The 12640-nt window shown below is 37.3% G+C and overlaps 1 protein-coding gene across 2 annotated transcripts in view; it reads left to right on the top strand.

Annotated features, from left to right (window-relative positions):
- The window catches only part of lrrc24 (leucine rich repeat containing 24), a 26001-nt gene continuing 13361 nt past the window's right edge, over positions 1-12640 (top strand). Inside the window, exons 1-2 of one of the 2 annotated variants that reach the window (XM_051860628.1) lie at positions 3-442; positions 550-761. The gene's annotated coding sequence lies outside the window, so the exon portion shown is untranslated. Of the gene's footprint in view, positions 762-12640 lie in introns of both variants that reach the window. The other variant, XM_051860620.1, reaches the window with a different exon arrangement.

Here is a 12640-nt window from a genome sequence, read left to right on the forward strand (position 1 = left end):
CAAAGAACTTTAAGAGAGAATTTAAAAAGAGGAAGTGGGTTGTAGATTAATAATAATAGTAATACTACTAATAATAACACTTAATAATAATATCGTAATAGGCCGATTGTTTTCTGTAGCCTAATGGTGCAACGAATCGCGTATTAATTTATAATACAAAAGTAAAATCAATTTAAATTGGTTATTTCATGCATTTATATATTTTAGCAGCCATTTAATAATCAAGAACAGTATTTTATTCTTCTCATGTTACAGTTAGGCTACATTCAGATTTGAAAGGAAACACGCTGAATGAACGATTCAAGCACTGATGCGAGTCTTACGTTACGAATCAGAGTGAACAAAAGAGAGAGAGAGAGAGAGAGAGAGAGAGAGAGAGAGAGAGAGAGAGAGATGTAGGCGACTCAGCTGAGCTCATAAGGAAGCAGGGAATTGGAGAAAGGTTCTTAACCTATTTTACAGGGATACTGAACGTCATTTTGGTTTGTTTATCTCTTATTGGTAGGAGATTCACGACTCGGCCGATATTGATTTGATATTTTTTGTAAGGGATGTCACAGAGGAATATTCCAGCATCGCTGCTGTGAGGATGGCAGGACGGAGCGGTGGCCTTTCGGATCGCAGCTCAAATGCCGCTTTGTTCGCCGTCCAGACGTGGATTGATATTTCATTCATGTGCATCTGAATTCAGTCCGTATAAAGACCAACAGCGTAGCTCTTCAACACCGCACACAGCACTGCACCGAGACCACGAACAGGAGGTAAGATCCTCTGTCTGCATTAGTCCGATAGATACCCATGCATCCTGTGACTTTTAAAACACTTTGTATAATTGAATGCACAACACGTGCACTGCTGTTTCTCCTCATGCTTTCACAACAATGTGTCTTTCTACCTGCAACAAACTGAAGGAGGAAGTACTGCACTCGTGTGCCTATTGTTTTGACTTTTAATATGTCTCTCGTATTCAGCATTGTAATATGATGTGTAGTAATGTAAAATCATCATTAAGGCCGTTCAGAACTGAACTGAATCTTATAGCACTCCACATGGAGGAGAAAAGGAGATCATTTGTTCTGAGCTGTCACTGTGACTGAGACTAGATGTGCTCAGTGTTATTATGTTTGATATGTGATCTGGTACTGATGACACATTATAGGACTGACATTTTAGGTAAATCTAATCTGATTTTGTCATATTTATTTGATGTCTCACTCAAAAATAAAAGTAATACTATTTTAACAAAGTAGCAAAGAGCAACATAAACCTTTATCACCAACAAAAAGAGCATTAATGTGGTTCTTATTGTATATTTTGATGGTACTACCCAGTTACTATTATTAATGAAGGCTGGTTGATTTAGCACAGGTAGTGCAAATAAATGCAAACTTGCTAACACACTACTCACTAACACAGAGACAACAACTGTTAAACAGTTTGATTGCATGCAATGCAATATGTCATTTGTTGTGCAACAGACGCTGAATGTCAGAGACTGAATATGGCAAGCGTACAGGAAATCCTTGGAATGGAACTGGAAATATGAAAATATTATAAACTGTCTCATTTAGTGATAGACTGATTTATCTGCCAAGCCATTTATTAAGAGAATCTGTAATCTAAAAAAAAAAAAAAAAAAAAAACGGTTGAAAATGGTCAGTGGTATTTTGTCAAAGCATATACATTTTCTGATTTCAGATGTATTTAGTGAATTTTGAGCTATTATTTTGTAAATAAGAGACAACATAGTAAACAAGTGAAAATATGGTAGATTTGTCATTAAATTGTGGTTACACTGTAAAAATTATTTTCATGATTTGTTATCACAACATTATTTCTTTTGTCATATCAACTTCAATAATTAATGTGGTTCAGATAACATAATATTTAGAGTTTCTGTCGCTTTCATTGTATTAACTCAAACTTTTAATTTCAATGAACTAAAATTTTTAAGGCAATCAGATAACTTACTTTCTTTTAAGTTAAATCAACTATATATATATATATATATATATATATATATTAGAGATGCACCAATACTAAATTTCTCCACCAAAAGCTGATTATTCAGAGTGATATCTGCCGATACCGATAACGATACCGATAGTTTGGGGGTTCTGCCTTTTACACCTTCTTTTAAATTAATGATCATTTCATTATAATTAATAATTAATCATTATATACACTTTATTCTCTCCATTTCATCAACTTATTTCAGAGTAACTGGTATTAGCTGGTATTAGTTATAAACATAAACACATTACTCAAATTAATATTAACACACATTAACTAAATTCTGAAGATTAAACTTAACTTTCTGAATGTTATTAATTCATATAATTACTATTAATATTGAATTTCAAACTGGTTTCTTAGCATTTTCTTTACACAAAGCACAAATTCAGTGCATTTTCCTGCCCTCTTTTGATTGACAGGATATATCGGCCCTGACTATCGACTGTTTTTAAACTATTGGCTGATAGCCGATAGTGTGAAAATTTGCTTTTATCGGCAATACCGATTATTGGCCAAAATATCGGTGCATCTCTCTCTTTATATATATACATGGCTCTAGATCAGTATCAGCATCAGCCATATTAGTCAACCATAATTGTATACTGAATCTACTGTATTTTGAGCAGGTGTTTTAAAAAGATGTTGTGAATCATACACTGTAAGAGAAAAATCCCTATACTGGTCATTTTCTGTCTGGACATTATCTGTTAAGTTTACTGACATTTCCTTTAACCCTAAAACACAACACAATGCAATGTAAAATTTAAAATACAGGTAATCTCCAATATGGAAAAAAATCTTCATATTAACAAGGTACATTGGCTCCTATTTTTTACAGGCTTTTCTTAGAGTGTATAGAATCAGCCATTATTGGTTAAATAACATACTGCATTTTGAATTTCCTCCCATTCTTAATAAACATGCTCAGAGAGGCGTATGAAAGGCATTGAGCGCAGGGAGCTGGAAGTTGAGCTACAGGTGGATTTAGTGATGATGCTGGTTTCTTTTCAGCCTTTATCTGACTGTACTAGCTGAAAGTCCAGAGTAGCACAAGAGCACAGTGTCACACGCACATGAGCGTGCGGCGAATAACAGAGCAGCGATCGATAAAATCAGCCAGCAAGGCTCTGCACACGTGTGGATCCTGTAATGTTACAACACCCAACATGTGTAAAGAACAATAGAGGATTGTGTGTGACTGTGCGACTTGATCAGCCAAGCAAATTAGATATATTTTGCTTAAAGATATTAGATATACTTTGCTTAAATAAAATCAAGCTTATTTTAGGACCATTACAGCATTATGACAATTAAGCTGTTCATTCTCTCTGGCAGTTCTTGTTACTGTAATGCAAATAAGTCTCATTTTCATAATTGTAATGCAATAAAGTAAAATAAAATATATAGTGATAAAATAATGCTAATAATAATAACAATTAAATAAACAATAATTATTATTATTATATAAATACATTATGGTATTATTTTTGCACTGCCTTTAATTCGTGCTGATTTAAATAAAACACTCTTTGTTACTGCAATTTGTGTTGTATTACACAAAAAATACTGTATTACAGTAATGAGAATCTAATTAGAATCATTATAAAGAATAATGAGAATTAAAAAAAAAAAAAAAAAAACAACGTCTGGGTGCATTATGGTAATGAGAATTTCAGGGGAAATGTGCTTAATTTAATATTCATGAAAATAATTCAACAATGCCAAATAGATAGGCTTTATTTCCTTTATGCAGAATGTAATTTCTTATGACGTTGGAGTGAAATGCGAACTGGACATGTTTTCATGAGATTCTCAGGTTTCCCACAATACATTGATTTGCATCTCAAAAGTTTTAAAATCAGTGGAGTGTGTTGCTCCTCTGGCAAACACACACATATATTGATCTGTGCTTAGCGACCAGAAAAATCGATCTCAGCAAACCGCATCTGGACGCAGTACTGCGACTAAATAACAAGCAGATGTGTCTATTCATTTAGACCATCTGAAATTCAGAGTCTCTGGGTAAATTGGTGACACGCCAGCACACGCAACAGACATTCACAGGCCTCGTATTGATTCGGCGACAGTAGGTGCGGGTTTTGGCTGCTTGCTGGGACTATGGAGTGTGTGTGATTTTACTTTTGATGAGAAATGATAAAAGACAACGGGGTGGAAGTGTGTTTGCGTCTCTGATTACTACCCTTGTGTTCTGTGATTACCACGAGCTGAATGGAAAACACACATCACAGAGGAAGAAACAGCAATTTACATAATCTTGTCTCTTAGGGTGTGTTCACGCTTGTAGTTCGGTTCTCTTGGTTCTTTTGGTCCGGCCCAAAAAAAAAAAAAAAAGATACATTTAGTCCTGGTTCACCTAGCGTTCACACTGTAATTTTTAACGCCGAACCTAAAAAAACCTGCTTTTATGACGTATATTTTGTGTTGGAATTTGTCGAACATCCAAAACAATGCTGTGTACTGGGTTAAATATGCTCGCTCGATGTGTGTATGATGGTATATGATGGAGCTGACAACTCGTGAAGGGCTTATAAAATGTTTAAAGGAGTCAAAACAGTGGCAGGAATCCCTTTGTCACACACACAAATGGAGACCTGCTGCAAGGAGACGCGGTTCTGAATGGAACTGTGATGGGCAACATCACGACTATGATGAGAAAAAACAGGTATGCTTGAGTATTCTGTCCTTTTTAGGGTCGCATCTTGTGATATCATGTCCTGTTTTTGGTTCGTTTACATGTCTTTGGTCTGTATTGCATTCATATTTCAGTCGAACTGCGCTAGAGTTCTTTTGAAAGCGGACAGAGAGCCATCTTTTGAGTGGTTTTGGTCCGCTAGTTTGGTTCGAATGGCAGCGTTCACACTTATTCAAATGAACCGCACTAACAAAGCAATCGCACTAGAGTTCTAACCATACTTGCCAAGTGTGAACATTTAGGATGCTTTCACGCTAGCACTTTTGCACACCCGGGTTCAATTGACGTCTGAGTTTGGTTTATTTGGATGATGTGAGCGCTGTTTTCTGAACTCTGGTGTGCACCCGCGACCCGTAGCCGAGTCCGTATCAAAAGAGTAGTCTGGGGTACGGTTCATGTGAACTCTTTGGGTTCGCCTCTGATATGAATGTAGTCATACTAAATCGTGGAAGTGACTTTAGAACATTTGCAGTACATTCGCGGCAGATATACGCAAGTGCTATTATGTGCTGAAGCTTTGAAAACAAAACCAAAGGTTCAAAAACCAAAGTATAAAAAGTGAGGTGAGCAACGCTATGCATTTTGCCGCCTTCTCCTGCGACATCATTACCAAGCAACAGGGGTAAACAGCTGCTGCTTTGATGACGCAAACGTACCGCGGTTCATACCCAAATAATGTAATGTGAACACAATCCAGCGGGGGGAGCAATCAAACTCTGGTCCGGACCAAGCAAGTGTGAAAGCACCCTCCGTTGAACACGCAAACATACACAGATGCATCTTTAGAAAACATGTTTTCCCTACACTTACAACTTTAACCTAGCAGAAGATAAAAAATCTTAAATGGAGTCTGGTCATTCACATGTTGCAGAGGTGAAGCTACATAAGGGCCAGGGTGGCACTGGCATACTCAGATTGACGGCTTGTACAATAATAATCACTCAAATACATTAATTTAGCTGATGTCACTCCCGAAACTTTGCAGTGTATACGTGGCCGCTGGTCAAGCATGAAAAACAAACGTTTTATTTAAATTTGAATTCTGAACCTACAAAGTACGCAAAGAGTGCTCCCTTTATAATCACTAAAAAGCTGTCATCTAAATTAATCACGATCTCACAAAGTTTCATTATAATCAATGAAGCTGACTGCACAATGAATCTCTCATTTGCATGATCTATACACTCTTTTTGTTATAATGAGAGGATTCTCGAGCGCACAGAACTCAGCACTGGACAAAAACTCAGGCTTTTTGACCTGAGTGGATTCTAGCTAACTAAAGTTGCTCTGATTGGTCATTGCGTTCCAGAAATCAACAGATTGGCTACATTGCTCAACACTGCAAGAATACGTTGTAAATAGAAACCTTTGACGGTCTCCAGGTGGATGGATGGAACTGATAATGGATTATTGTTTTTTTTTTAAACTGTGGCTGACAGTAAATCACATTTAGCTAATCTTAATTGTCAAATTATTTTTATCCCATGTACTGTAAAATGCTGTAATTTGAGAGTAGGTATTGGTCCACCCTATTTCACCAAGGTCCACTCACTTTAAATTTCTGGCCTCGCCACTGTTATGTTTGTCTGTGGATATGGCTGGCATCCATCTTTCTAAGACTTTCTCACACTTTTTATCTTCTGCTTGGTTAAAACTGATGTAAGTCTGATCGCTTCAGAAAAGCAATTTACAGAAAATTATTTGCAGTATCATTCATGTCTGCAGCTCAAATATGCAGGATGAATTACATTTGAAACTTAAGGTCAGGGCTTTGTTTGTTCAAGTCACTAACAAGGGCTCTGTCAAATCCATTTTATATTTTCCATTTGTATTTTTATGTTTCCCAATTTAATGGATTCCAATTTAATAGTTTGATTACATTTTAATAATCAGAAATCATGTCTAATAAATTTTTTTTCAAACTTTTTTTGTTAATAATTAAAGAAATAAGTAAAATTTTAACAATATTATTGTTAAAATTGTAATAACTTTTTTAAGTATTAAAAAGTTTTTCAATTCAACTGATTAGACATGATTTCTAATGATTAAAAATGAATGTAATGTTCAATTAAATGTTTTATTTTTTCCAAAATGTTGTGTTGTCTGTTTTCATTTTATCTAGATTTAGATTCTGTGTTTTATAATTAAATACACATTTATTGCTAAAAACGGTTGTGATCACATGAATGCCTAAATCGTTACCAAGATTAATTTAATTAGTCTTTCAAAATGTAATCAAATTAAAATGTAACAGTTGTTTTGGCAAAGTGCTGCACAACAGAGTTCAAATTAAAACATGAATGAAAATATTAATATTAATAATAATAATAATTATTATTATTATTTATTCTTTCTATTATCTAATATATTATTATTATATATTATTATTATCTAGTTGTCTAATAAACCTGACAATGTATATTACGAATACTGTTGTTCATTGACAAATTGCTTTTTATTCTTCTTTTGTAAGCCATTATGGATAAAATCATCTGCTAAATGCATAAATGTAAATTATTATTTATTATTATTATTACTTTAAGAAGTGCATTCTTCTACTTAACATTCTCTACATTCTACTTCTCTATTATATATTTCTTCATGTGAATTGAACATTTATTTTGGCCGTTTGCCGTGAAGACCTTTGAATTTCTGTTTGTATATGATGATAGTTTTCATCAAATTAATGTTGAAATGCTCCATCCACGTTTACCGCATCGCATAAATCATAGGGTTCTACCTAACCCTATAAGTATGAGCACTAATATTAGTGATGCTTGCAGCATACTTGACTCAAGGCGGATGAAAAGTGGTCCATTGCAAGCATTTAATGAATGTATTTCTTTCTTTCTCCCTGTTCACATTTTCCCCTCTGTTAATCTCCCTCGCCCTTTGTTTCTTTGTCTCTGTCTTATTCTTCAGTCTCTGCTCGTTGCTGAACACAGTTCTCGGTCGTAACAGTGCCTGCAGGCCTTGCCTTCAGAATCCAAGCCCTGTGCTATTGTTTCCATGACAACATGGGAGGCATGGCCGGAGGGCATCGCTGTGTATTTGCACTCTCACTCACATTTTCTCTCTCTTTTATCTCTTCCTGACACGGTAAATTTGATCACTTCAAGTGTTCTTATTCAGAACCTTACTTTCAAATTAGAGATGAGCTTGATCGCAGAGCTTGATGAATGCTCGTGTCAGATGACGTGATAGGTGAGATTTGTATTGATGATATGGGTTAGAAGACACTCAAAGCTTTTAAGCTCGGGCCATTTGCCTCTTTGCGTCTCTGGCCATTAAGAGAGCACTCCTGGGAACACATTACGTTTGAATGTGATGTTATATGCGGGTGACTGGTGCAAGCGCAGAGAGTTTATTCACTGATATAGTGACACACTCAACATGCTAGATCTAAACGTGACAGCAACCACAAGAGCAATATGTGTGTTCATGAAGATAAAATTTTACCATTTTCCATAGGGAAATTTAAAGGGGTCATGACATGGAAAAACCACTAGTACAATGTTATATATTTTGTTGACTTGTGTACTTACATTATCCCAAATGTTTCCAAGAATGTTTAAATGCAATAAGCAATTTTAACCAGGATTGTATCCGTGCGTCGCCTATCAATGACATCATACCAGCGTTACCCTCGATTTCCGGTTTTATTTTGTAGAAACCATGGAAACACCAAAGACGCTTTAATATATTATGTGTTTTATTAGACAGGTGAGCAACTGTTTGGATACATTCATCGACAGAAAACTAATCATGTTATATATCTCAACACAGTAAGTCTTATTGTTTAAACCTCATTTTCTTGATTTACAGCGAGTACCATGTTTTACTATGACTAATATCGATCTAGCTTACTGCAGTGTGCAGCAAGTATCTCATAGCAGCCGCTGAGCAAAGGCACAGAGTAGCATTATAACAACTTTCAACACTCAAATGTATCTAATATGTAACATTATTAATCTCATCCACGAACATGATTTCTGCCCGAGTCCCGTCCCGATTCTTTTCCACCGGCTGTAGACGTTAAGACAACAAATCGCATGATTCCGCAAAAATGAAGGCGTATAAAATCAAGCACCTAGGCAAACATTTGTGAAAGAATGGGTCACTCTCAGGAGCTCAGTGAATTCAAGCGTGGTACCGTGATAGGTTGCCACCTGTCCAGTCCATTCGTGAAATTTCCTCACTTCTAAATATTCCACGGTCAACTGTTAGTGGTATCATAATAAAGTGGAAGCAATTGGGAACAACAGCAACTCAGCCACGAAGTGGTAGGCCACGTAAAATCACAGAGCGGGGTCAACGCATGCTGAGGCGCACGGTGCGCAGAAGTTGCCAACTTTCTGCAGAGTCAATAGCTACAGACCTCCAAACTTCATGTGGCCTTCAGATTAGCTCAAGAACAGTGCGTAGAGAGCTTCAGGGAATGGGTTTCCATGGCCGAGCAGCTGCATCCAAGTGCAATGCAAAGCGTTGGATGCAGCGGTGTAAAGCACACAACCACTGGACTCTAGAGCAGTGGAGATGTGTTCTCTGGAGTGACAAATCACACTTCTCTGTCTGGCAATCCGATGGATGAATCTGGGTTTGGTGGTTGGCTGGAGAATGGTACTTGGCTGACTGCATTGTGCCAAGTGTAAAGTGTTGGTGGAAGGGGGATTATGGTGTGGGGTTGTTTTTTAGGGGTTGGGCTTGGCCCCTTAGTTCCAGTGAAACGAACTCTTAATGCTTCAGCATACCAAAACATTTTGGAAAATATCATGCTCCCAACTTTGTGGGAACAGTTTGGGGATGGCCCTTTCCTGTTCCAACATGACTCCGCACCAGTGCACAAAGCAAGGTCTATAAAGACATGGATGAGCGAGTTTGATGTGCAGGAACTTGACTGGCCTGCACAGAGTCCTGACCTCAACCCAAAAGAACACCTTTGGGATGAATTAGAGCGGAGACTGTGAGCCAGGCCTTCTCGCCAACATCACTGCCTGACCTCACAAATGCGCTTCTAGAAGAATGGTCAAAAATTCCCATAAACACACTCCTAAACCTTGTGGAAAGCCTTCCCAGAAGAGTTGAGGCTGTTACAGCTGCAAAGGGTGGGCCAACTCCATATTAAACCCTACGGATTAAGAATGGGATGTCATTAAAGTTCATGTGCACGTAAAAAGGCGTCCAAAAACTTTTGGCAATATTGTGTATATATATATATATATGTGTGTGTGTGGAACAACAATTATTTTCAATCCTCATTCTGACCCTCTGTCTAAAATAATCCATTTTTAAGGCGTGGCTCCTTTAAGGCTTGTCAGTAAATGACCACTGTTATGATTGGCATAACATATCAATGCTCATTCACTATTGCATGTAAGTAAGTGTTTTGAAAACATTATCCATATAAAACCATCATTTACAGACAAAGCATTATGAAATAATTTACTTACGGTTTGTGATACAGCTGCTGTCAGATCCAGTACAGCTGGCAGCTTCATCTTCAACAGAAGTTTCTTTGCAAACTCTCCATTACACTGTGCCTCGTTTACAAAACAAAATGCTCAAAACATATAATACTCCGACACGATTCGGGACACCATTAAAAAAAAAAAAAAAACTTTCCAACAATGGGATCCTCCTGAAGTCTGTACAGAGACACAAATGAGCTGTTTAAACAGGACTCGTCAAAGTGAACATTCTTTAACTCTTCCATTTGTCCTGCTGTCAGCAGACTCAAGTGTGTGGAATATGTCAGAAACTGAACGCGCATCTGTATACTGTATCCAGTGTAGACAGTGTCAGTGATTATAATGGGTTCTCTTTGCTTTTGATGCGACGCTCACATCCAGTGTAGTCAAGTGTCAGCCATTAAGCAAGTGAACGCTAGTGGGCGGGGCCTATGGTGTGATAACTATTAATCAGTGTAGATTTCATACAGTACATTGATTTGCATCATAAAAAGTAGAAAGACAAATAACAGATTGGTTCTTTTGAAATTGTCAATATCAAGCTAATCTGACTGATATGATAATTAAAGGGAGGGTTCACCCAAAAATAGGGACAGTTGTGGCTTTAAGCCCTGGGTATACTCCGTTTTTTTATGCGTACGCTAGTATACGCGTAGTCAAATGCACAGCCTTGGAAAGTATACTTCATGGTTGCCACCTTGTGGATAAGCTAATTAAGCTAAATTAAATGCGCATGTGTGACCTGCGCATAAAAAGGATGCGTGGTACCAAAAATCAGGCGGTGCGTGTACTCTTCTAATGGCGATATTTTCGTCGTGCACTGTACGCTGACCCTCGCATACGTGTAAAAACTGAACTATACTTTGGGTTTAATGGTTAGAGAGTCAGACTGGTAACCCAAAGTGCCTGAGGTGCCCTTGAGGCACCTTACCCTGAATCCCTCCTCAGGCGCCACAGCAAAAATGTCTGTTTGTGTGTGTTCACTACTCACTACTCCTAATGTGTGTGCACTAACTTGGATGGGTTAAATGCAGAGGACAAATTCCGAGTATGAGTTACCATACTTGGCCTTCACATGTCACTTTCACTAAAAATGAAAATCCTGACATCATATAATAATGTACTGTGCTGCATAGTCTCATTACAGCAGCCGAAAGGATGAAATTGGCCTCTAAAATGACGAAACTAGACCAGTCCACCATGAAGGAAGCAAATAGGCATGTAAAGGGATGTTAAAAATACAGTTTACCATTACATTGTCCTCCACTGAGTTCACATTTTCTTATCCAGAGCAACACATAGCACATTTAAAGTATAGTTTTCCTAGTACAAGGACAGTCTGCTGTCTACACGGTCTCGCTCAGGGGCAGAATCCTGAATGAAGTGCCATTTTACGAATCACCCAGTTACATACGGCACTGTAGATATTAAACCCTCCAAGCTGCTCTCAGACAAGAGCAAACAAAGCGCTGCATGCTCCCCGAATCAGCCGCTACTGCATTCAGGACTGGTACAAACTATAAACAAGAGTCTATTAGCTTGTCAGAACTGAACAGCCTTTATAGCTCATCCAAAGCGTACAGAATTATAACCAGGCTCATGACAGCGAGAAAATATCTCTGAGGCAAACTGACATTAATACTGTACATCATCTAGAAAACCCACAGAAGCTTTCCAGTGAAAAATGATGCTTTTTGTTTTCTTTTTTGTACTTGCTTAAGAAACGGATGGGCTGAATTTGTTGCAGTTTGAATTGCAGATGTGCCTTTTCACTAGAACGAATTGAGTGTTTGTTCTTTTTTTTTTTAAGCGTGAGTTCAACATAATGCTCTGAGTCAGAAAAAGCAGGAAAATAATTTATGAAGCATGTGAGAATGCAGCTTCTGTTTAGTCTCTATTTCTTTGTCCTTCTACTCAACCCGATTGACACGGTTCTCTGGTCACAGTGGTTAACAGCTCACTGGAGAAAAGGATTATCAGTGAATAATGACTTAAATAGTACAACCAAAAATGAAAATTCTGTCATCATTGCTCACCCTCAAGTTGTTCCAAACCTGTATGAATTATTTCTCCTGCTGAACAGAAAAGAAGATATTTTGAAGAATATGGGTATCCAAACAGTTGCCGAGCAACTGGTTACCAACAATCTTCAAAATATCTTCTTTTGTGTTCAGCAGAAGAAAGAAACTCATACAGGTTTGAAACAACTTGACTTTGAATATATGATGACAGAATTTTCACTTTTGGGTGAACTAACCCTTTAAGTTGTCTGTTTCTCAAAGAATCATGACTCATGAATCATTTGGACTACTTTTATTATACTTTTGTGATGCTTTTGTATCTTTTATGAAGCTTGAAAGCCTCAGACCATATTTCTCCACTTGTGTTCTACAGAAGAAATACAGTTTGGAATGACATGAGCATATGTAATGAAAGAAAGTCA

The sequence above is a fragment of the Ctenopharyngodon idella genome, chromosome 2 (assembly GCF_019924925.1).
Source record: "Ctenopharyngodon idella isolate HZGC_01 chromosome 2, HZGC01, whole genome shotgun sequence".
NCBI classification, from domain to species: Eukaryota; Metazoa; Chordata; class Actinopteri; order Cypriniformes; family Xenocyprididae; genus Ctenopharyngodon; species Ctenopharyngodon idella.